At 33.9% G+C, this 24,661-nt stretch overlaps 2 pseudogenes across 1 annotated transcript; one reads left to right on the forward strand and one right to left on the reverse strand.

The window, feature by feature from the left end:
• Positions 1-12,039: 12,039 nt before the first annotated feature.
• On the forward strand, positions 12,040-19,429 carry LOC143599937 (rop guanine nucleotide exchange factor 14-like; annotated as a pseudogene). Its single transcript, XR_013147383.1, has 7 exons — positions 12,040-12,132; positions 15,876-16,256; positions 16,821-16,975; positions 17,065-17,139; positions 17,226-17,495; positions 18,517-18,858; positions 18,942-19,429. The product of XR_013147383.1 is annotated as a rop guanine nucleotide exchange factor 14-like (transcript).
• Positions 19,430-21,820: 2,391 nt separating this feature from the next.
• On the reverse strand, positions 21,821-22,421 carry LOC143599938 (PRA1 family protein E pseudogene; annotated as a pseudogene).
• Between the last annotated feature and the right edge of the window lie 2,240 nt (positions 22,422-24,661).

Below are 24,661 nucleotides of genomic sequence, written 5' to 3' on the forward strand. Positions count from 1 at the left end.
TTTTCTAAAAGACGCACACCCCTACTTGAATTCAACGGGATCATGGTTGTGAGTCTCGTTTACCACTTAAACCCTCCAACAGGCACCCCTCATGTCGTACTTGCGCAGGATCTTAAACGGACAACATTTTTTGATGCTGCCGGTAGGTCTCACCGTCGCCTTTATTTTGGGTTCGCCTCCACGATTGCATGCAAGGTCCACAGCATTTTTCCTTGACCGCTGGACTACAACAACAAACCCATGCTCCCGTTCTCTAATTTTTACCCATTTCTCCAGCTCCTCGTGGCTCTCAAAAATCTGAAACAATTTTATGCTATTTATTAAGCCGTTTATTAAATAACATACAAATAAATAATATTAACTTAAACAAAACACACGGTGTCTTACAACATCTGTTTTATACGAAACCTTCACCTCGCGTATGTAGTCGTCATCGTACTCATCTTCGTTATTTGGGTTTGGCCCAGCATGATCGTTTCGCCCGTGGTGCGATGAAGACTCGGGTCCATAAAACGGATCATTTGCTACTGGTGGCTGGTACGATGATGTAGCCTGACCTCCATAATCCGACCAGGTGACGGGTACGACGGCAGACTACCGTAATCCGACACGAAGTACTCCTGCCATACATAAATTAGAAAGTCAACAACAGTGCTAGTGATAATAATAAATAATAATAATACCTATAATAATATAAAATATAATATTTTAATAATAAATAAGAATATTAAAATAATAATAACATAACCGTATATTTACAATAAGACTATATAACGAAACCTGGTTCAAGTTTGGCAAGCCCGACGAGCCAGTGTTACCATAAAACTGTTCGGACTGACAATAAGGTTGTTGGGGTTGGGTATCATACCCGACATACTCCTAACAAAACGTAATGTAGCATGTTTTAGGAAAAAAAACTACCAAATTCATACTAAATAAATATATAACGAAACCTGATTCAAGTCGAGTAACCACGATGATGGTTGGGTAAAAGTTAGTTTATTTTATATATTAATTAGTTAATTTTAGTTAAATAATCGAATGAACATTGGTACTTCAAGCATTGTTATGTGTTTTTAGGACATTGGAAGCTTTGGAGCTTAACGAGGATATTTACGGGCTTGGAATGAAGATCGAGAAGTGAGAAATTGGAAGTGCACGCATCACGAGGCAGTCAAGAAAGGAAAACAAAAAATGCTGAAAAGTTCGCGATACGCGAAGATGCAGGGGGACAACTTCGCGATACGCGAAGTTGCAAGAATCTGATCCCGACTATTTTGTCCTTCGCGATACGCGAAGAAGAGAGCCAGGACATCTTCGCGATACGCGAAGATGCTTAAGTCGGCCAAAAATTTATGTTTGCCTTATATAAACCCCTTAACCTCCCCATTCGGTTTTTTACGACTTTCAGAGGCAAAAGTGGCTGCTTAGGACGATTTTCCACCATTCCAAGGCTTCCGGTTCATCTCGGGTTTGCATGTTCATCAAGATAAGTAATATAATCAATATGTCGATGCTTGGCTAAGTTTTTTGTTCATTCTAGGCTAGGTTTTTGTGTATTTTAACTTCTGACCAGATTCGTATGCTTAATGTTTATGAGATTGATTGATTTATTGCCTTAGTCTTGCTTAATTGTTGATTGATTATTTAAATAATTTGTGTATGGGATTATTAATTAATACATTATTTGTTTGGTTGTGTTCATCAACATTTAGGGTTTAAGCTCTTGTGTCATTGACTAGTTATCATCAAATATTGGCTCTTAATTGGTTTTAACAAACATAAGTTGGTAATTAGGTAAACCGAGTTCAATTGTGTCATCAATTCGGTTAAGGTGTCGTTTGACATCACAATCCAACTACTAGGTTAAGTAATTACTGCGTAATCAATATACTTGAATCTGGGATTAAATTGAATGTCACATTAACCGAACCTAGAATGAATGATTTTATTAATGTTGTTCACAAAAGTTTTTAAGTAATACTTAGTTTTAATTAATATTTTTATAAAAACAAACCGCTTAACATCGTCTGTCCACCTTAGTTAATTAATTAATTTAGTCATATTAAACTAGCACTTTCCTTGAGTCCTTGTGGAGACGACCTTACTTACCCGTACTAGTTATAGGTATTTAAGTCCTTAATTAATTGTTTTGAGTAGACCGCGACAGTCTACGTCACACGACGTGCCAGGTTGATCGTTAGCGGCGTAACCCGGCTCCTCCTCCGGAAATAAATGGTTAAACCAAGACATTCTGGGTATATATAGTACAAATGTTATGTTGTTTTTTGGTTGAATGTCGACCAACACGCCTGCCTTTATAATAGAGAAAGGAAAGGAGGGGAGCCGGGCTCCAATAATTCAAAAAAGTAATATGCCGCTTATAGATCTATACACAGCGTATAAGGTACAAGTTGACAACCTAGCCCAGCTTTTGCAGGGTAGGTTGTCATCAAACTAATATACGCGGCGTATTAGGGAGCTTTTCTAGAAAAACCACCAGCTTGTCCTATTATGTTTTTTGTTTTTTTTTTCTTTTTTTTCTTTTCTTTTTTTTTTGTTATTTATAATAATTATTATTATAAATATTATTTTATTTATGAACAACATATTATTATTCACAATTCGTCAAAGGGTGTTCAGTAGCAGGGCTTATATGGGAAAATTGGCATTGCGAAACGACCTTTCAATTTATTGGCTGCTGTCGTTATGGAAAACTTGAATCAGTTACAGTGATTACCTTGGAAAAAAACTGACTGTGCCAAACAAACCCTTTCTTGGCTGCTTTCATTATCGGCATCTCAAATCCGCCTCTTCGATATCTTCAAAATCCAACGGTCTTGACTTTCGGCCACCACCGGCAACCGTAGTTGTGTTCACTCAACACATATCAGTCGTCACTAAGCTTAAGCTTAGGCTTGTTATTAGTTTTTTTTATTTGTGGGTATTCTAAATTGATCATCTTGTGTATATTAAAGAATTATTGGCCTATATATATACGTATATATATAGTAGATGTGAGGTATAAGAATTCATTGCGCCGACATAACCAGCACGAGATCGAGATACTAGTTTGATGAGTTTGAATCTCTCGGATCCGCGGTATCCGCTAACGGCAGCGAGAACATGAGCCCATACTTTGGACAGATAAGTGGAAATTCGGTCATTGCTCCAGCTTAACGAGCACCGGACTGAGATATTAGCCTGGACTTACCTGAACCGGTTGACACGTATGCTGACGTGGATTTGGGTCTCTTGCCCCCCCAATGCTCCCAATGCTGCTACGTTTCTGTTTCTGTTTCTGAAAAGAGTTCATAGTAACTCAACGATGCCGAAAAACGATAACTTTGTTTTCAGTAGGATTGGTTTTGCTATTCAAAAGGGGGTAGCAGCGCAGCTTGTTGTCCGCTTACCTGTCTCTATTGTAATTGGATCCTTTTATTTGTTGTATTCTACAAATGGATCCTATAGACTGTTTTTTACTTTAGCATAAATATATTCAAAAGTTTCAGAATTAGATTCATTTGACTTGTGGCCCTAGATCAGAGGCTTTTTACAAAGAATAGTGACCATATGCTCTGCCTTTGATTGGTTTTTGATAATATATGCTGTTTCAAAGCATGCTATCCATCCATTGTTATTGTGTCTTTAACTTCTCAAATTTGACTGTTGGTTTAGTTTAATCGATATGTTTTTCTTCTTCACCAGTGAATTATTTGTTTAGGTTGGATTATCATTTATTTGGGTTAGTCTGTTTATGTTGCCATTAATTTAAGCTAGCTTTCCAGGTTGCCAAATTATCCCGAAATATTGCATATTGCATGATCAATGACCATTTACTATTTTACTCGATACTAGGTTTGCAAATTACCAAATTACCCTACACGTTTCTTCCTTATATGCTGATTTTATAGAATCTTCGTTTATGTTTTGGAATCTGATGACCTGAGGTGCAGCTATTTGGCACATACATACTTACATAGACATGTTATAGTGTGTTTGTAGATAGGTTTCGTGACCAATTCCTTAAGTAAAGGGTTGATTTGGGTAAAAAAAAAGGGCTTTTGCATAAGGGTTCGTGCGGTCTACTCTAATCATGTGACGGTCAATTTGGGTTTTACTCAAAATCCTGCAATGGGTTAGAATGGGCCACTTTTATAACTTTCAAACTCAAAAATGGGTCCAAATTGGCCAGCATTAGCCATGAGCATTGGACTCATTGTCAATCTCCACCACCTACTTGTTGCTTTGTAGCCATCACCTCAGTCATCTCCACCACCACCGTCAGCAGCAGTCCTCTACCACCACCAACTGCCACTGCTGCCATCACCACCATCACCACCACCAACGGATCAGCCTTTGCTTGTTTGTAGATTCGACTGTGAATTTATTAACGATTCCCTCATTTTTTGGTAAGAATTTCTGCATGTTTTTTTTGGTTATGTTGCATTAAATGATACATCTGTTTCGTTGACTTCTTGCAGATCATCAGTGTGTTCTGCTGGTTAACTGGTCGCTTCCTTTCACTAATTGTTTGGGTCAACAGTCAAACCATATCGTTGGAGGTATACGCGTTTACGTTGTGATCCGTTAAATAGTCTTTAGTTATTTACTTATTTAAGTTGGGAGGTTAGAAGATGACCGAATTGGGTAATGAAACTGGTAATTTCGATACAGATGGTGAGCACATACCTCTTGTTCATTTCTAAATGCTCAACTTTAATATAAATCTTAAGTTTTAAATAAAATGACTAAGGATGTTTGTAAGTGTATGCATACATTTTTGTTGGCGCGTTACCCAATTGCCACGTTTTGAAAATTTGGTCAAGAAAAGTCGTAACTTGTTTATAGATTAACAAGTCTTGAATGTCTCATGCATTTTCATATTCAATTGCCTTATGTGTAAGCTTATATATTTTGTCCCGTAGGCGTCCAACACTTGCAATATATTGCCTAGATATTTTGTACCATGTAGCTGGAACAGAGAACGTTGTAAAACTCATCTCAATTTGTACACTTGAAAAGTTTCCATTTTCATTTTATTCTTTTAAATACTTATCTGAAGCTAGGATTTTTATTTCAGTCTTTTAAATAACAAGTTTATGTTGTTTTAAGACGTGATAAAGGTCAGGCTGCGTTTGCTTGGTTCATCTAGCTTCGTCTTTCTAATCATGTTGTAATATTATAAGTAATTGATATACTAAATGTTATTATAAAAATGTGACTTTTAACTTTGGAACAAGTTATTTTATTTTTAAACGAAATATTTTATCGTGTTCTATTTAATTTGTTAAAATACGATAGAATTTTGGGTAAAGCAAATTTAAATAGTAATAATAATAACTGAAAGTACTGGTCAGTGACCCGAAACACGATAACTATGCATAAAGTTTCAAATTCCCAAAATTTCTATGTATTTTTCTTCCAAATTCCACCACTTGCTCCTCATTTCGAATCCTTTTGTTTTGGCACCATAATGAAGACAAATGGAGGAATGTTGAGGAGACAAAATGTGGTGGGTACGAACTTTCTTTGTTGAAAACTATATTAAAAGACAAGGCATCGTTCGGTATGTTTTTCAACCTAGAAAGTAGCTACAAATAACCAAATAGAATATTACATGAGAAAGACCCATTGAGTCCAATTTAATCATTCAATCTTTAGGCCTGATCTCCTCAAAGGCTCTTGATTTGGATGGAAGAATGTTAAGAAAGATCTTATCACCGCGCACATTCCAAATGAACCAAATAGTGGCCAAGAAAATACTTTGAATAGCCATTTTGGTTGAGACCGTTCCTCATAGTGACATTGGAGTCTTTAGAATGTCTTCGACCGTGTTTCCCATAACTTACACAATGCGACGATTCAAGATATTTTTTGAAGTTTGAGAAACGTCACGAATGACTCAGTCGTCGGTTTTACCATATAGAGAGCAATTGTACAGAAAATATAAGGGGCTGGTTTTGACGGCTTTTAGGTAAAAAAAAAATTCCAAGCTGACCAGAATTCCTTCAAGTTGTCCAAGCTTCAATTTGTTGTTTGGTTTGGGCTAGATTGGCATATTTGGTGGGTTGGAACAGAAAAAATAACTTACGTATCAAATTATGTTAACCAATTTGATTTTTGGGCCGCTAAATTTCAAATGCAGACTTACTTCAGAAGTTCAAAGTGGACGGTGTGCTCACTCACGGGCTACCAAATGTTAAATGCAAATTTTGACCCAGATTTATTTAAGTATTTATAAGATAATTATATAAATCTACTATCTAATACAAAAAAAAAATTATAGATAATTAAACTTTAATGTAAGGTCTGGTTTTGTACGGACGGATTTTGGTATAAACTTCAAGCAAACCATTCGTGATGGTTTGAAAACTTTTGAGCTTACCAACCAAAAGTAAAAAAATTAATAAATAAAAAACTGATTGCAAAGCCAAACTGGTGACTAGTTGGACGATTTTACGGTTTTCAACTGAACCATGAATACCCCTAGAAAATAATGGGAACCCCTAACCTAACCAAAGCATCATACAAAAAGATTGTGTTTTAAAGCTGCTTTTCAGCGGAAGCAAATGACCTTTAGCGGTACCCACTTGATCCACCGGTGAGAATAGCTTTGCTGAATAGGTTACCGATCCTTATTCGTATCGACCAGACCATAAACTCAATGAATCATATCCTAATCCATAGCCGCTTGCCTTTGTCTACAAATGGACCTTAAGAGCTTAAGCATTGGTTTTGTTTTCACTGCCAATTCCATCCCCATTGAGTTAGAACTTTGAAGTTCTAATAACCCATTCTTGTACCTTCATTCTTTCATACCCACATTGACCTAATGTAGTTATGGTGCTTTTGTCTTTAGTACTAGTACCGTACCAAGTATTTTCAGTACCGGTACTTTTTTTTGGGATTTTCGATATTGGTATTTTCAATACCGGTACAGCGGTACCTAGCTCATGCCTACTAATAGGAGTGCGTCTACGCCGATCTTATATTCAGCAACTCATCACCAACTCGAGCAATGTTTTTCCCTGACACAGACATGCCACATCTTTAAGGAATGAGAGAAATTAACTTGAATCATTTTAAAACATGGCAAGCACCGCATCATAATGCGGGCTCAGTTGCTAATACATGATATTATATAATTGATGTAGTGAGAAAAAGAAAACATATGCCTTGATAGCAATATTTTAAGATAAAAAGTCGATTTTTTCATAGATTATTTTTCATACTAACGAATCATCGATTGTCTTACCTTTTCGTGAACAACATTTGCTTATTGGCAGCGGTGTCTCTCCCAAAGAGTTATAACATTTACCAGCTTCTCCATACCCAAGTTCTATCATATAGAATAAATGGCGTATATTTGTTGGATTCGAACTTGAGACCACTCAAGAAAAAAACCTTACGGCAAAACCCTTGACCACCCAGATATTAACCTTTTTTCATGGGAGTTCTCTCAATTATTAACGGACTCTATGGGTCGATAATATTTGTTGGTGATACTCCTTTTATATAGTAGTGAAATTAATAAATTTATTTAGATATAACTTTTATTTTCTTTCCACATGTACTAGTTTTTGAGTTTTTAGGCTCGTTTAAGCTTAACTCGTCTTTATCTTTTAACAACCTGATTTCGAATAGCTAATGAGCTATAAAAAAAATATTTCGACAATAAAATAATATATTAATGTAATTTAATCTTCATAGATTTAAGCTAAAATGAAAGATTATATATGGCTACATATGTAACCCGTATTGAAAGGAAAAAACGAGGTATAGGATTTAGGAAGAGGACAATAGGGGGCGGCTCATCCCGTATTTTAAGGGGCCTATGGTTATTCACACACCCTTGACTAATCCACACATCCTTTAACATGGGGTTTCATACGATAGATTAGCCCCTATACAATCGTATGTTGGGTGTGTAAATAACCAAAAGGTGTATGAATAACATATCCCTTTAAGGGGCATAAATGACGCCGTTGGGGGAGGGGTCTGTCTCCACACAGTCTACTAACCACTAAAATTAAAACATACTAATAACCATGCGTTCACATTTTGTATAAAGAGAGAACTTCGATTTTGCTCCATGTGGTTTCTTAAAATTATTAATTTTGGTCCAATAGTTTATTTTATGCTTTTATGATACAATAGTTTCAATTAATTATCAGTTTTAGTCCAGCCTATGAACGTCATCCACCAAGCGTTAGTTAATATAACTTTGAGGAGCTTTTTTGTATTTTTCATAAACTTTTAATCATAAAAATTTTTGGGTTTTCTACAAATATAATTTTTATACTTTTTGTTATTTTTTTAGTATTATGGTTTCTTATATTTATTTATATATAAATATCTACACACTTTTATTTAAAAAAAATATTTTCTTTAAACTGACATTTTTATGCAAGTTTATATTATTTATTTATATTTAAATACTTTTATTTTTTAACCTTTTCTAGCTGTAATGGTATGTTGATTTAATTGTATTTAGTTTTATTTTGAAGCACGATTTTAAGTTAAATTATGCACCATTATTAAATATAAACCAAGAAGTTATTTCCATTTTGATGGGCTGGTAAGGTAATTAAGATATGAAATATAGTGTACAAAAATTTAGTTGTTCGAAAAAAATATACAGACTAAGAGTTAAAATTAATAAATAGATTTTCAACAACCCTCCGTCAATTAAAAAGTAAAAAAAACCATAAAATAAGTATATGCTCTTTTTACCACCAAGAAATAAAAGCAGAAAAGTTATTTTTTTTAAATCATTTATAGTTAATAGAAGTGTAAATTAAAATGAAACTTAAAAAATAAATATTCTGTATTTTAAAGCCTAGATATTATTATGGCTATAAAAAGTAAAAATAAAAGTATTAAAATATAAATAAATAAATATGCAGTTGCATAAAAGCTTTTTAAAAAATATTTTAAAAATAAAAAGTATATATCTATATATAAACAAATATAATAGTTAGAAAATAACAAAAAGTATAAAACTTATATTTAGTATAAAAAAGACATATTCATATTAATTAAAAGTTTGTGAAAATATAAAAAAAGCCCCTCAAAGTTATATTAACTAACAGTTGGTGGATGACGTTAGTGGGTTGGACTAAAACTGATAGTTAATTGAAACTATTGTACCATAAAAGTCTAAAATAAACTATTGGATCAAAATTGTTAATTTTAAGAAACCACAAGGATCAAAACCGAAGTTCTCTCTAAAAGATTAAAATAACACTAAAAATCCGGAAATTTATCTATGCATGTGAAGATGATATTCAGGGACGATAAAAAGAATTCTGGGCTGGCCGGTAGCCTGAACCATTTTTCTATAACTGTTAGAATTCATTAAACAAAATTTCATAAAACCCCACTAATATTCTGTTAACCAATTTAATATGATACAGTGTAGTATATGTTAGACATATAATCTTATCGAAGTTTAAAGACAGATGAATCAATAAAACTTGGATAACTTGAAACATTTGGAATGATATTCTGTTATGAAGTTAGCTCTGATGTTTTTTCACGGGTTTTATAAATATATGATATCATGTGGTATTCGTGTGATTACCTGAACCTATTTACCAATTGAATGTATTAGTATACCATATATACGCTCGTAAAAACATAATAAATAGTGCTAAAGTTATTAATAACTTGAATTATTAAATATATATAGTCTGAATATCATGGGTATTCGTCCAATTACTTGAACCTATTTACCTATTGAATGTATTAGTATACTATACGCTCATAAAAACATAATAAATAATGCTAAAGTTAGTAATAACTTGAATTATATATATATATAGTTTGAGTAAGTACACATCAAATGGTAATAATCACATAATTTCACCAACAAATACCCTATAAGACTTTATTTTATAAAAAAAACTTGACGTTAATAAATATATTGATTTATTGTCATAGTTGAATAATGAGTATATGCCGATTATGAGAGCGTGTAATGGGTTGCCCATTGAGTAACTTTCAGTCACATAAGATAGTCGACAAATACTATATGAGACATGATTTTTTAGCCATATATAGGTTTTGAATTACCAAACAGGGTTCGATGTCAGACCCGTTTCCATCCTTATTTGTATCAAACTATCAATGTCATGTATGCTTGGTTGCCACATGACACTCTAAATACCGTTCTCTAAAAAAATAAGCCGCTTTGAATAAATTTAAAATTATTTTTAAAAAATAACCTAGATCAATATTTTTACACACTTTAAACATGACTTCATGAATTTCATTAGATTAAAGGTGGCAATTAAAAAAAATAAAAATAACTAGCACAACTGTTTTAATTAAATTTTTAAAAACTTTAAAACATCGTTAGCAGACTTTTCCATTATTAAAAAGAAGATAACAATGCCAAATGAACCCGAAACTCAAAAGTCAAAACACTCTAAACGAACGTTCAGGTATGGACCCTAAATGAGAATCGTTTAAATTTTTTTACATACATACAACAGGTATGGTATTAGATGATATCTAACTTGATTACCTGGTAGAGATTTTTGTCGTTTTGCTTCTATTTGTCATTGGAAATTTCTTTCAGTTTTATTTCTTACCTATTTAATTTTATTTTGTTGGTTAAAAACATTCGAAGCCAATGAGCTGGTGTTGGAGTGGTAAGGGAGAGACCTAATGTTCCAAGTGACCCAAGTTCGATTTCTACCCTCCACTGTTTAGTTTCAGCGGCACTTGATGATGATGAAAGACTAGGCGAATAAGCGGCGATCGCTAGTTTGATCATTGAACTGAGCAAAATTTTACATTACAAACGTTAGTGTATTACGATGTAATGAATTTCGCTAGTAAAATTCATGTTGACATGTACAAAATGCATTGATAAAAAATATTTAAAATGTGGTAGTATAAAAACTAGAAGAAACCAATCATGAAATCATCATCCTATTAATCCACCACATTCATAATAGGACCCATGGTTCGAGCACTAGATCCAAACCCGCACTGTAATTTAACCAAATATCTTCCACCACAGCATCCACGTATTCACACAGACACTAATTGCATGATGATTTATGACTCAAAATTCAACTCCAACATACATTCACACCTACTCACCCATTTTGACTTTTAATAACTCTCCACTTTCACATACAACATCCTCCATCAATGGCGCTCTAGACTCATCCTCCTTTCAACAAGCCACCATTAATCAGTTCCGAAATCTCGTTAAGGTCCGTTTTCATCCCTACAATTCCAAATTGTGTGTTGCCTTTGAAATCAGTTCGTTTTAAGGATGTTCTTCGCGATCTGGTTACTGATCTATATACGCAATGTCACTCCGTTAACATATACCGACCCAAAGACGGTTTGGTTTTAATATATTTTAATTTTTATTTTTAAAATTTAAATAATTTATGATTGTTTGTATATTGTTTGTTTAACACAAATTTTAATCGAAATGTATAATAGTCATTTAACTATTAACTAATACTTAACTAACAAAAAAAAATATGCTCAAATTCATTATTTTAGGCTAAGCTTTTTTTCTCAATAAATAATTTTCAAGCTTAAATTGCAAACACCGAAGCCAAACAGTTTCTAACTTTCTGTACTCAAAATTGACTTTTCAGTTTTTGGTTCAGATTTAGCATGCACCGGACCGAAAAGACAATGCACAACCTCCAAACACAACAAAGTTTCGGTTTTTGGTTCGGCTGTGTAATAAACGATATTAATTGTTTTTACTATTTTTTTTACCTTTTCCTTCAAGATATAGATTGTGTATTAAACGATGATTATGATGATGGTAGGTATTAATGATAAGGTAACTCTTTTTTATCATGCATTTTATGATCAAAATGACGAAATTATAGTAAACATCTCTTAATACCAATTTTAATACCATTAATTGTAACATTACTACGGTATATCCCAGCATTCAGACAGATGCATGATTGATTTTTATTTCAAAATATATCACACTTGTTAACAAATCTGATGAAGTTGATCTTTAATTTAACTTTATGCTAGTACAGGTATCATTGAAGATGGTGTTATTAAGGAGGAGGTTGAGTTGCTGTACATGGAGCAGAGGAATCAGTAACAGCATGGACTTTGATCAACCACATGACCGTACACTTTCTTCCTTTGTTTTATCCTAAGTTTTATTAACTTTTTAATCAAATAAAGCATTATCATAAGATGAATTATGCTAAGATGATTTATGTTAGATAATAGTCTAATTATTAAGATGCTTTATGTTAGATAATATTGATTCAAGTAAGATATAAATAACATATAGATAATATTTATCAGATAATAACTAGGTTTCAATAGTGTTACAATAAAGTCTTTTGTAGTTTTTCTAACTAGAAAAATCTCAAGCTTCAATATTGTTTCATATTTGTGAAAATTGTTTATAAATGTTTAAATTGAGTGACTTAAATGAAACAATTATAAAATTAGGTTAGTGGTTTTTCTGTCAAGTTAAAATCTTAGTAACAATTATAAATGTTTAATATTGTTTCATGTTTTTTCACAAGATTATAAAAACGTTACAACAGTATGTTAATATCGTAACTTGCACGATGATTTATAGTTTGAAAATAATTTGAGTAACTTTAAATAACATATTGCCAATATAAGTTAATTAGTAATTACAATGTATGTTTACTATTTCTTTTGCAAATAGAGTAGACTTTTTTTTTAATCTATTTTCTTGAAAATGTGGATTTAAAAAGGCTGTATATAGGTGATACTTGATAGGATAGGCCTTTTTCAAAATCAAAATTTCAAATTTAAAATAATTCACCTGGAACATACAAGTATATAATTTAAAGGTTGTTAAATTGGAGTTGGGCCCAAGGATTCTCTTGCTAGAAAAGAAAATACACAATAGAATAGTAAACCCCACAGAAAAAGTTTTAACTTTTGGACGAAAGGCAAAAAAAAACCATAATTAAAAAGTGATAGTGATATGTCATAACTCCCAATTGCAGAATCCACGGAAATTGGCAGGATTATTATTGTTTATAATTTTAAATTTGACTCAGAGAAATATGGCCCTTAATTGTCTTATGGTATATTGTGTGACTTGGTAGTACCACAACGTCCCAACTAATGCCACAAATGCAAGTGGGGACATAAAAGTTATATTTAGCTTCTCTTTTTTTAACAGCTATATTTAGCTTGTAATGAGAATATATTTTACATCTTTTTATTAAATGCATGTCGTTAGATTGTTATAGATGGGAAGTTGTAGAATAAATAGAAAGGGAATTTGTAGTTGAGCTAAAGGGCTTGCTTTTTTTCTTTTCTTTTTCTTTTTCTTTTTTTGTATGACTATGTCTTGCATTATGCTTGTATCTAGGGATGTAAACGAGCAGAGCCAAACATAAACCTGATGATACGTTTCCGATAGTTCAGGGACGGTTATGGCAAATAATCGTTTGTATCCATATTAAATTAGAGTTTGGATTCATTTGTGAGATTCGATGTTTTTGTTAAATCAGAATTAGGGTTTCTAATCCTTGTAATTGGAGATTAGCCTATCTTGAATCAGGCTGTTTATCTTAATTTTAAGCTTTCGATTTCCGGTTTCTATCACCCGAGCTTGGCTTGTTTCGAGGTCTATATCCAAACCCCTATCTCAACTATTGAGAAAATTTTTAAACTCAAGTTCGATTCAAACTCGGCCCGTGTATTAATTAATGGTTGTTTCATTACATATGTAAATTATCCTTTTTCACCAAATTTTAAACATATTTAATTATTTTTAAACATATTTATTATAGAATATTATATATGTATAATATATTATTTAGTTTTTTTTCTTCATAATTATATGTATTTATGTATTTTATTTATGTAATATATATTTGTTATATTAATAAATATATTATTATATTAAATAACATATCATTATATGTATACAAATAATGGACTCATTTACGCTCGTGAGCCTAACCAAGCTCAATATATGAAAAAAAAGGTTTATCTTTGGGCCCGGGCTTGAGTTGGGGGCTCATATAAGCTTGTCTTGATTTGAGTTTTCAGCAAACGATCTCAAATAGTTTAAAAGTGGCTCATATAATCATATAGTAAGTATACTATTTATAATTTAGTCAACCATCAGTAAATAACCAACTTAAGTAATTATTAGTCAGATATTAAATTTTGCAAATAACACTATTAAATGTTTTTTGGTTCTAGAACAGCTCATACCAGAGGTTTTGAAGGTTAATATTACAGCATGTGGGAATATTTTGATTTGTCATTTAAACAGAAAAATAGTCAGAAGCAAATAATTGTTCATCCTCCTCCCCATCAGTAATGCAGTTATGCAGATCCAAGAGTATAACAGCACACATTATGCATTAAATACAATATAAAATAAATTTATAGTCACACAGATCTCCAACCACTCCAGATCCAACAACTTTTAAGAGACATAATATAAAAAGATTTAGTTCTCTCTAAATAGACGGTTAAGAAGTAGAATTTTATAGAGCGAACATGATTTCCAGCATCAAAATGCTTAAATTCAGAATAGGATTACTATATCAATATCATGTTGCAAGAATCTTAGTAGCTGTGTTGAAATGCACATGGCTGCAAGAGCATTTTATACAAAAATTAGTTGTGAATCAAAACAATTCATTAATTGAATTACCTCTTGGTAATAATTCGATTAATAGAATTAAATTACATCGAAACAGAAGGCAAGCGGGCAACAAGTAGCAATCATTATCCATTCATAAATAAATGAATTGGTTTGGGTGATTTTTGTTTGCTTATGGTGTCACTTGGGTCTACTCAATTTATAAGTCAATCGGCCTGTACTCGAGTTTCACATCAGGTCAAAATTGGTTAATCTTACAATCCTTGCACATTTAAAAAACGTGTTAAAATTGGTCATCACTACCCGCCAACATTGTAAGCCACCAACATGCACCACCGTCGTCAACTTCACCACTGTCACCGCCACTGTGACGCCAACTACACCGCCGCCACTGCCTCCTCCAACTTCACCACTAGCCAGTAGCCACATAAAATAAGATAGCCCACGAACCCATTTTTTTTCTCTCTCGCTAAAACGACTCATTTCAACCGTGCCCATTTTGGTCAAAATCTGTTTGATCCAAAACAAAATTGAGTTTTTTTAGTAAAGGAACGTTTGATCTGTTATCTGACCTGCCTGTTTTGTCTGCCCCAGTCTTAGTTGGGATCACTTGAAATGAAACCATAAAACTTATATGAACCGTTTCAAGACATAATTATATCAGCCAGATAGTCAGTTAAACATTTGTACATGTTTACACCATAAAGTATTTAATTATTAACCCTCACCAGATTATAAGCAAATTTTAAATATTCATCTATATGGCCCTGCTTGCGGTCCGCGCATATAAGGTATATATGTGTGAACCCCGGATGAGCAAAAGTGAAATTGCACTAATTTTGACGTTATTTTACTAATCTCGTGAAAATAACGTTAAAAGTGGCGGAAGGTTAATCAGGCATCATATGGTGGCGTTGATAGTCGAAAGACGAGGGTACATGCACCAATCGGCCGGTGTCTCGATGGTTGTGTGCGATGTGCCTTAGTCCAAGGCTTGATGCAAAACTACTATCGAAGCCAGGGGTCTCACAGGAAGCAGCCTCTCTATTCCTACGGGGTAGAGGTAAGGCTGTCTACTTTTTACCCTCATAAGACCCTATCATAGCTTTGCTATTGGTGGGATATACTGAGTACGATGATGATGATGATGATGATGATGATGATGAGAATTGATTATGTGCTAGTATTGTTTTTACCAACATATGCATTATCAATTTATCATAACTAAAAATTTGTTATATTATTCAATGTTTAGGAATTATGACATACAACGGGCTCGAGAGCTGCATTTTAAATGCAAACTCTTACGAGGATGAAAGTGTCGCAAGTAAAGAACATGGATGTCCAACCGACTCACCCTCCAGCAGCTGCTGTTCTAGTAATAATCCATCGGGATCATCTTTTTCTCAATGGAGTATGATGAAAAGGGACGAACACGGTTTGGATGAATGGGACTACTCAGAGGGCCCACAACAGGGTATTACCAAAGAGAATTCTTCATATGCAGTTAAATACTCAGATGTTGAGGATTTGAAGGAAAAATTTGCAAAGCTTTTGTTGGGTGAAGATGCTACTGGAGGGCGTAATGGAATCTCCCCTGCTTTGGCATTGTCTAATGCCATAACAAACCTAGCCGGTATATTACCTCATATTGCATTTTAAATCGTGAAAATTATTATAAATACCATAAAAACCGACGTACTTATTTATTTTTTTCATGACTAAGTTTATGAATATAATGTGGTATATTAAAGTCCCTAAACTTGCCCAAAATACATGAGAAAGCTTATCAATCCAATTTTGGCTTATTAAGGTCTTTAAAATTGTATATAACACACAGATTTTTGAAACGAAATTAAAATAATGACTCGTATGACGTATCCCTCAAAACGCTCAAAATTTGATGATGTGAGATTTTTACAAAATAGAATTTGTACCATCTTGTTTGGTTCAAATTAAGTGGTAATAAGCCCTTATTTTAGAAAATCTTGACAAGTAGGGATTTTTTTTTGTGCATTATTGACAAGTTTATGATATTTGCCTATAATATTTGGTAGAGTTGCTTACACGGACTGTCCTTGTGTATACCCATAATCATATCACATAATTACTCGACTCGTTTACAACCATAATCATATGACGTATCACATAATCACTTTCAAAACGCATGCACACTCATAAAAACTCATTGGATGGACAGGAACTGTTTTTGGAGAGCTATGGAAACTCGAGCCTCTACCAGAGGGGAAAAAGAACAAGTGGAGACGAGAGATGGACTGGTTGCTTTCTCCGACCAACTATATGGTTCAGTTAATTCCCGCCAAACAATGTGGGCCGGATGGCAGGACACTAGAGGCATCTTTTCCGTTCCTTTCACAAAATCTCTCAATACTTCCCTTCTCTTTGCACATGTTAACTTGTAAAACCTTTATATCATTTCACAGATAATGACACCAAAAGCCCGTGTAGACGTTCATTTGAACCTCCCAGCATTACAAAAGTTAGATTCCATGCTTCTTGTAGGTGATCTCTTCACTTTCAATAATATTAACAAAACAAAATGCCAATGCTTATTCAAAGTTATAATGCATAAACACACTGACAGGAAACATTGGATTCAATGACCGAGACGGAATTTTGGTACGAGGAAGGTGGGAGCCGAGCAGAAGGAAGAGACGGAAACCTGAAGCAAAGTAAAAGATGGTGGCTTCCGACCCCACAAGTGCCTGTGGGCGGGCTTTCAGATGGAGAAAGGAAGAAACTGGCTAATAAGGCTAAAGTGGTTATTCAAATCTTTAAGGCTGCTAAATCGATTAATGAAGCTATCTTGCTTGAAATGCCAATACCCAAGATCATTAGTGATGCACTTCCCAAGGTAAGCCATCATTTTAGTTTGGTTTTGTTATTTTACTCGTTTGAGATAATATATAATTCAAATTGAGTAATGGGCCGGATAAATGTCGCAGAGTAAGCATGGAAAATCGGGCGTCCTGGGTAATGTGTTCTGACTTGGGTTGTTCAAAAAGCTCATGGCTTGCACTAAAAAAAGCTCGTTTGTAAACGAGGCGAGTCAGAGCTAGGGTTGGCATAGCTAGCTAGCTGGCACGTTCATTTGGCTCGTTTAACTTAAACCCAAAATTTTAATATCTAATAATCATAATAATAGTAAATATAAAAACAACATAAAAATTATTGAAAAAAACAAAATAATATGTATATACTATATTACTATTTTGAATATGCCTCTCAATCTTTAAAAAAACAAAAATAATACTTATAATGTTATAAATTCTCTAGTTTAAAAATTTTGTATTTTGTAAATGTTAATACTTTTATTTATTTTCTTTTTGTCTTTCATATATCAATTTGTGTAAAAAAATTTTAACGAGCCAGCTCGATGAGTCACCAGATGGCTCGAGCTTTTTACGTGAGCTGAAGCTCGACTTTTAAGCTCGTTAGAACAAACGAGCTAAGCCGAGCCGAACCAGCTCGTTTGACTTCGAGCCCAAGCCCAAACTGGCTTGGCTCGACTTTTAAGATCGTTAGAACAAATGAGCCGAGCCGAGCCAGTTCATTTAACTTTGAGCCCGAACCTTGTCTGGACCGGCTCGGCTTGTTTACACCCTAGTTCTGACCAAAATGAGTTCGAGTCAAAACAAGCCGTCTTAAAAGAAGTATCAATTTGGTTCACATAAAAACAGGTTGGTTCCAACCAAAATGGGTTCGCCTAAAGCCCTTTCTTTTCCCACTTGGCCCATCGGGTCGCCCCTGCATAAATCATAAATTCATAATAGTAGCAAGAAAGAAAGAACATTGTAAATTAAGTACTTTGTTACATACCCTAGAAGTTATAAAACGAACTAAACTTGCTTTACATGTGCCTTCAATTTCTACAGTCTGGAAAAGAAAGCATTGGTGAGGATCTTTACAGGATACTAAGCCGATTCTCCTCGGCTTCCAGCATGCTCGACTCACTGAGTTTAAAATCTGAAAACAACGCTCTAGATGTCATTAACAGATTGGAAGCTGCAATACATGTATGGAAAGACAAGATTGAAGAACATGACAGTGGTAAATCTCCATCAAGAACATCATGGTCATTCAGAGATAACGTCTCTGAACTTGACAAAACCGTGCTGCTAATAAACCAAGCTGAAAATCTTTCACGGGAAATCAAAATCAGATATCCGAACCTCCCTCAAAAGTTTCTTGATGCCATGAAAATCCAATATGGCAAGGTGAGTAAAAACATATTACTAACAGTTAATAATATAGTATAGAAGACGAGAAATGAGCTACTTAATCGTGTTGATTATTTCAGGATGTTGCTCATGCCATCATAGAAGCTTATTCTCGCGCTCTTACAAATTTGGCATTTAGCATGTTAACAAGAATCAGGGACATATCTCAAGAAGATGTTTTAAGCGATCCTGATTCACCAATGGCAAAAAGTAGCTTTCTTGGTGTGAATACATCTGGTTTAAATATAAAGGCAAGGTGCACACTAATTGATAAAATGGATAGTATAGAGGAGAAGTTGAATTTATTAAAAACAGAAGATCGGTGACAGCGACACCTAGTTCAAGCTCTGGCTGCTGTCTTGGCAAAGAGTCTTATTTTTCGTCCCCAATAGACACCCCTTGATCTTGTTAACATCTAGTAAAATCGGTTGTAAATGATGATTTATGGTGTTTAGTTAAAGGGCTCAGTTAAGTTTGGGTCGATTAGAAAAACCGGAACGCATGGATGTGTAACTAAGTTATATAGATGTGACAATTTCGACCCTATAAAATATTTACTTATGTAGGTGTTTTTTTAGTTTTGTCGGTTTTGGTTACACTTCGAAAACACAAGATATTAGGCCCAATGAAAAGATGACCCCTCTCAATATCGTCTTCTATGCGAAAAGACTACGTAGATTTGAGAAAGAAGATGACGAGATTTCTAAAGACTTTAGAAACAGCGTCATTAAATATCTTATCATCATCCTGCTCAAATATTCGTCTCTACTGCATAAAAGTAGGTGTGTATGACTTCCAAATGACATAAATCATTGTAGTACTCCCATTTTTAGTTAACTAAAGTTACTTTGCATGTGCCTTTGTGCTGTACATTCTTCACAAAGGTACAACACAATTACTGCACCAACAAAAGATTTCTACCAACAGATATTGGGGTCTAAATGTGTATTATCAGACCTTTAGTACAAAGAATATTTCACAATAGATCATCCAATGTTTAAACTAATGTGAAATGACTGAAATCTCCTAAATGACTATGCTATAAGAAAGTGTATGAGCAATCTTGTAAAACAAATTCATATCTAGAGGTTAGAAAAAACACTCAAAAGTATCTTACAACAATGTTTTCAGAATAGGACCGACAAGAAAGTGAACCACACATATAAACAGTCTGACCGTGTCTATTTGAATTGTTTTCATATGAGCCGGCCGGATAATGAAACAGAGCAAAATTTCAAATTCTATTCATTTTTTCTGTTAATCATTCAAAATATTACTAATATTACGGATACAAAACCAAAGTAAAGTATTTGAATATTTTTTTTGTTTTAAAATTGACCTATTACAATATTACATAACCTTTAAATCGTTTATGATGTAATAATACGATTTTTGAAACCGATTCAACCAATTTGACCAGTCCACCGGTCTAGCACAAAACATTGCTTACAAATTTATCATTTTTACCTTTGTGTTCAAACACAAGAAATTTTACGGTCAGACTGGTTTATCATTCAACCAATTTGACCAGTCTACCAGTCTAGCACAAAACATTGCTTACAAATTTATCATTTTTACCTATGTGTTCAAACACGAGAAATTTTACATCTTCAAACCTATAAAAGGCGATCTTCATTAACGGCAAGTGATGTGAGGTCATCCCAAGTTTTCCTAGGGGCATGCCAAACACATCTTATGATCCTTTGTTTTTATGGGCCTCCCTCTAGCCCTCTCATCAGAACAAATTCGTTTGAATGAAACAACCAAACACATTAGTTTTGTATTTAAATTTAAATTTTAATATGACTAAAGAATGTTCAAATAAGCTATAATCATGGAAGTAAAGATCATATCATGATATCATCTCGAAATTATGAACTGAATCCATATTCGTTTTATAAACCGGGAAGTAGAATTTAATTTATAAATTCTGTATTTATGACATTTATTCAAAATTGAAATGGTCTCCTAAAATTAAATTCAAAACTAATATTGAAATTAAAAATATATAATAAGTCTAGAAAATTAATAACTATTCCTAAAAATAAATAAAAATCAAATATTACTAGCGATTGAAATAATCCAAACTAACATCAAAATTTTAAAATCATCAAGCTAAAAATAAATCTAATACAAGTTGTGTACAATAATAATTATAAACTGAAATATAAATAAAATCCCATTAAGTGACTCTTGGACAATTTTTGGAGATCATATAACGTTTAAGAAATGTTTCCAAATAATATATGAATCAAAGCCAAACAGAACTCGCTGGCACCATGCAGACAGTAGATTCGATGGCGAAACATACAAGCTGAAATACACTCAAATCAGGAGAAAAAGCTACTATAACATGTATCATTAGAAAGCTTGCCTTCAAAATTACAATCTTATCCCATTTGGCGAGTCGATGACAGTTGGAGAAACGTTCTTAAATCAGATTTTTTTATGACAAAGATAACACAACCCCTGGAATTTGATAGTTGTACGCAATAACATCGTCTCATCACTTATCAACGCAATCTTTATCACTTACAATCTAAGTTCAATGCAGCATCTCAGCATAAAAAACAATATAGACTATCATTTGCTTATTTGCAGCCTTGTATACAAAAAAACCATTCAAGTATACAGCTTGATATTAAACTTAAAAACCAATCAAATACACAGAGCATCCCTAAAATACCGATAAACACACAAGTATATAATCAAATCAAATCAAATCAAATCAAATTGAACCTAAATAATTCAATGGTTCTATAAACTTGTACAAATCAAAATACATCCACCATTAAAAACAGGTGTGCAGGCTAACAGAATAATAACAACATTAACTTATCTATATAACCGGACAACAAGAAATACACATCCCCTAAACAAAGACACAACACGCGGCATGTATCACAACAATTACGCTGGAACTCAAACTTACCAAAACCTTTTTCGCAAACCCAATCACATCAATTTAACCCGTAACCTCCCCGCGCACCCAAATCACTACCCACAACCGAAAGCAAACCCCCTTCCGCCGCCTCCTGCTCATCCAAAAACAAATCATCCGGGCTCCTAAACGCCGCGTGTAGCCCTACACACACAACCACAACAATCAAAGACACCAACACGTTCACACCAACACTCGTAAACGCCAACGCGAAGATCGTCAACAAACTTAACCCGATCAACACAACCCGATCATCAACGACACGGCTAAACACGACAATCGGACTCCTCGGGTCGCGAAAGAAGTAGAGGAAGAACCAGGCAACGAATATGATTAAAAAGACAATCATTGAAATGGGGTGGTAAAGGAGGCTGAGGAAGATGATTAGCAACATGACGATGGCGTAATTGACTCTGAAGTAGTTGAGATTCTTTTTGATTCGGGTGATGGCGTCATCGTAGGAAATGGGTCTGGAGATGGCGTTGTAGTCGAAGAAGTGGCGCCATGGGCGGCGTTTGGCGATGAAGGTTTCGGTGTGGAGTCTTGCTCGGGTGAAGAGGCTGGATTGTGTGGTGGTGGAGACTCCGGCGAAGTCGGCGTTCGGGATCTTGGACATTGTTTTGTTGTAGATTGCAATTTGAAACCCTAGATTTTAGGATCTGGCTTGGTTTTGTATGGAAAGGAAAAGACTGCCACGCTGGTACTTGGACTCGGCAACAGACCCGAATATTAAAACGTGAGTATGTAAACACGTCTTTATGAATATCACTTTCACATAACAAAATAAAAGTTTGTTTATCTAACTATTAAAAGAACCTGGTTGGTATTGGTTCGGCTTATTACGGGATTGATGTTATACCGACAGTCAGTATATGGTTTACAATACCAAAAATAAATAAATCATTGGAACTTATATAAGTTATTGCAAATACAACTTCGCTTTAACGGCATGACATGGATAAAAATATGAGCATGTCATAACGGCATACTAAAAAATTTTAAAAGTATCGTATGTTAAACGTTACAAAAGAATCAATAACTTAAATGTATAAGAAATAATAAAAAAACTATGTGGGAAGAAAACCACATGTTAATGCACATACTAAAATCATGAAAACTTTGGGACGTTAGAGTAAAAAGTAAACAAAGTTTAACAAAAAGAAAATGTCTTAGCTCAAAACTGAAACAATTTTAATTTTTTTTGGGACGGGGGGGGGGGGGGACTAACAATCTAAAATTCAAGGACTAAAGTTGCAAAGATTCAAAGTAGACTGTAGCAATTCTGTTTCCTTTAATATATAGTATAATATTAGAATGGGCTGACTAGAATAAAAGGTTGAGTTAAGGAGTCAAGTGCAAAAGTCAACGTCAATACGATAATACCGTTTTACAGGAATCAACCCCGTTGGCTCAATTATTTTTTAGCCAGAGCAAAGGGCCTAGCCCAAGAATTAAAATGGGTTATTAAATGGGTTGCTTAATGACCAAGTTAGGGTTATTATGTTTCTTGTTAGCTAAGTTAGAGTTAACATTATAAATAGGGGCAACCGAGTTAGGGATTGTCACGAAGAAGAGTCAAATCGAGTTAGGGTTTGAGAGAGTTGCAATCAGTTTTTTGAGTTATTTTTCTCATTAATATAAAAGAGAGTTAGTCGTTTAATTCGTGTTTAATTATCGATCGGAAATTGATTTCTCAAAACTTGATTACAATCTCTTGAACTTGGCTCATATACCAACTCAGTTCTTGACCCTGTGATGGCTAATTTGCAGATATCACTCCGTGGTCAATACTTTTTTGCAATTAGGTCCTCGTCGTGAACCTAAAGTTAGTTTTTTTGTGAAAGTACCGTTTTATCCTTGCATTTTGCGACATTGTGGTCTTTAAATATATACATTTTATAACCCTCACTAAGTTACGTTTTCCCTCCAATTTTCAAGTAACAGATTTTTGACTTTATAGTTTGAGTTTATTGACTTTCATTAATCCAAGGTTCATTCAACTTCAATTGATCACATTGATTAACTAGTTAACTTCTTAACCGTTGAGTATCATTGTAATTGCATACTAACTAATTAACTAACCTACTTATTTTCATATTAACATCATTAATTGATAAACTAAAGTCAAACTAAAAAGTCAGCTGCATATTAGCACCATATGTCACACCCTTAAATTTTGATTAATGGAGTTTTATCGCGAGGCATGTGACATACCAGGATCTAGCTCATTCGTTATACCAAACAACCAAATGAATATTCAAACCATTTATTTGAGTCTCATTCAAACACGAGAAAATAAAATCCAAACCAAACAATTTAAAAGTGTCACGGAAGCGTTAAATTAAGTATTTTAATATAAACAATAAACCATGTGTTCAAACACGCACAACCCATCATATGTAAACAAAGTGAAATAAAAGTTCATGCGACAAGTGTGACTCCAGACACATGCAATGCAACCCGCTCCTTAGCACACCTAGCAACCTGAGCAAGTATAAATACTTAAGGGTCAGCACGAGGTTGGTGAGTTCATAAGTTGTAGTAAAAAGTAGTATATATAGTATAGATAGTACATGTAGCATAAGCAGTGTAAGTAGATTTAGCATTTTCAAATATACCAGGGTAGCTACTTGCTAACCCATTTACAAGCTACTAGACGTTTGGACCGAAGCTGACTGTCTGTATGCCTTCTTACCAGGTCTTTCACAAAACACTAGCATGTGTATGTTAGTACAATTACACCCGTCCGACCTCCAGTCGAGTTATAGCAGGTGGGGTTTGTCAAACCCAGTAGTACTACTTAAATTTCCCAGCGATCCCATCCTAACGGTTCAAGGTATTAAGGACTTTATATGAGGG

This window comes from Bidens hawaiensis, unplaced genomic scaffold (genome assembly GCF_021521415.1).
Source record: "Bidens hawaiensis isolate Kalapana, Puna unplaced genomic scaffold, B.hawaiensis_p1.1 tig00053104_1, whole genome shotgun sequence".
Classification (NCBI taxonomy): Eukaryota; Viridiplantae; Streptophyta; class Magnoliopsida; order Asterales; family Asteraceae; genus Bidens; species Bidens hawaiensis.